We start from the raw sequence: 2557 nt of genomic DNA, 5'->3' as shown, positions 1-2557 counted from the left end.
TCACTCACTCACTCACTCACTCAATCATACACACACACACACACACACACACACACACACTAACATATGGATATACATCTCTATCTCTCTGTGCGTGCGTGCGTGTGTGTGTGTTAGTGTATATATATAAGTTAAATTTAAAATTAAAGAATTAAGGCTTTGAAAGGAGACATTAAATGGAGTATAAAACCTTGCTTCAGTTTAAGTCCCAAGTAGTGTGCCTGTTAGCAAGCGTCATTAGCGTTACTGTGCGTTCGCCTTTGGATCTACGTCTAGAATTCCGAGGTGCACGTAGGGTATATTTTAAATGATTGATACGTAAGACGGAGTGTAACTAGAAGCTTCATTCGCACAACAATCGTTTCGGCTTCATTCTGCACTGCTCCTTAGTAGACGTAAGACGATGTAATGACATCAAGTGCAATGCACAGTACAAAAGATCCTCATCAGGTGACATAACATGCTTCAAATGTTACCAAATGTGTTTGAACGTAAAGACAGACGAAATACTGTAAATTTTTCATTTTCACTCCAGGATATAAGCTGATGGTGCGGTCCTAGCAGTTCAAACACCTTTGGTTAAGCTTCTGGCTGCACTCTGTCTTCTAAATCAATTATTTAGAATAGAGATTAATGTATATATAAATACATACATATATGCATCTATGTACATACATACATACGTACATAGGAATATATATATATTCAATATTATCATAGTAATAAATGCACAGAAACAAATGTATTTTGTACATCTTATATAAATTCTGAGTGTGTGTGTGCTGGGGTAGTTGGATGGATGAATGGATGGATAGGTTGCCAGTAAGAAATACCTGCATACGTATTTAGTCTGCAAACTTTCGTCTCGCAAATTGCTAATATATCTAAGCCGTAAATTTTCAAAAATTGTATTCATTCATTATTCACAAGTTTGACTATCCAGGCAAGTGTTCAACCAAAACGTTTTCCCAGAGTGTATGTTAATTTTCTTTTTTAATAAAATCCAAAACGTGTGATGTGTCTGACAGTTCTCAAAACGACTTATTCAACTGGAAATATTCTTTTCTACTCTAGGCACAAGGCCCAAAATTTTTGAGGGAGAGGGCCAATCGATTATATCGACCCAGTACGCAACTGGTACTTAATTTATGGACCCCGAAAGGATGAAAGGCAAAGTCGACCTCGGCGGAATTTGAACTCAGAATGTAAAGACAGACGAAATACCGCTTAGCATTTCTCCCGGCTTGCTAACGTTTCTGACAGCTCGCCGCCTTTCACCTGGAAATATTAATTGCTAATTCCTGTGAATTTCTTCTGGGTATCATAAAAAACTTAATGGCGTGTATTTACATTGACCCTAAAATTTCAAATAATGCTACTGAGTTGCTGGACGACAATGTCTTTGGTTACAATTTTCATTCACTTGATGAGACATGCGTAACAAAATTTGGATTTGATTTACGTGACGAAAAGTTACACGTAAAAGCAACGCTGTAAGGTCTGAATTTATGTTGATACATGTATATTGCAATAGTGAAAATGAACCTTTTCAACATGCTTTTACGGGTATATAGTGACTTTTTAGTCATTCTAAAAATGTTTGAAACATAGTTTGGTTTAATTTTATGAGGATGGATCAAAAGGGCTTTTAAAAAATCTATTTCATATTTGTGAATTGAAAGTGACGGAATTGGCTATTTTATGGTAAGAGCCTGAAAGAAATTGGTGTAGTTGAATCATAAATAAATGGTAATAAGAGATTGAAGGTATTACCACGTTGGTAAGTAAGCTTTATGTCCGCTTTATGTGCTTCGTATACGCTTAGAGAAATCATGAATCGAGGGGGAGATAATTCTGCGTATAGTTATCGTAGGAAGTTGGAGTATTACATAAGAATAATTATATATGCACATATTTATAGCCTGGATGTATACTTGGAATGTATACTTATATTATTATTCGGATATGTTTCATATTAATTTACTTAAAGATCGTTTATAAAAAGAATTTCGTCCAGAACAATTCGATGTATGTGTGTGTGTCTGAGTAGATAGATATTTATGTTTGTACGTATTACATGTATGCATGAGCGTGTGTGTGTACATATATGTGTATGTGCGTGTTTATGTATATAATATGTACTTATATATATTATATATATACATTATATATATATATATACATACATACACCCCCCCACACACACACATATATATATAATATACATATAAAGAGACAGAAAGATGTACATGTATATGTATATATGTATGTATTTACATATATATACATATATATGTGTGTGTGTGTGTGTGTGTGTGTGTGTCTGAGTGAGTGAGTGCGTGCGCGTATATATACATACATTCACACACACACATATATACATGTATATATATATGTAAATACATACATATATACATATACATGTACATCTTTTTGTCTCTTTATATGTATATTATATATATATATATGTGTGTGTGTGTGTGTGTGTGTGTGTGTGTGTGTGTGTGTGTGTGTGTGTGTGTGTGTGTGTGTGTGTATGTATATATATATAATGTAT

This window comes from Octopus bimaculoides, chromosome 9 (genome assembly GCF_001194135.2).
Source record: "Octopus bimaculoides isolate UCB-OBI-ISO-001 chromosome 9, ASM119413v2, whole genome shotgun sequence".
Taxonomy (NCBI): Eukaryota; Metazoa; Mollusca; class Cephalopoda; order Octopoda; family Octopodidae; genus Octopus; species Octopus bimaculoides.
This window is presented reverse-complemented; position numbering follows the sequence as displayed.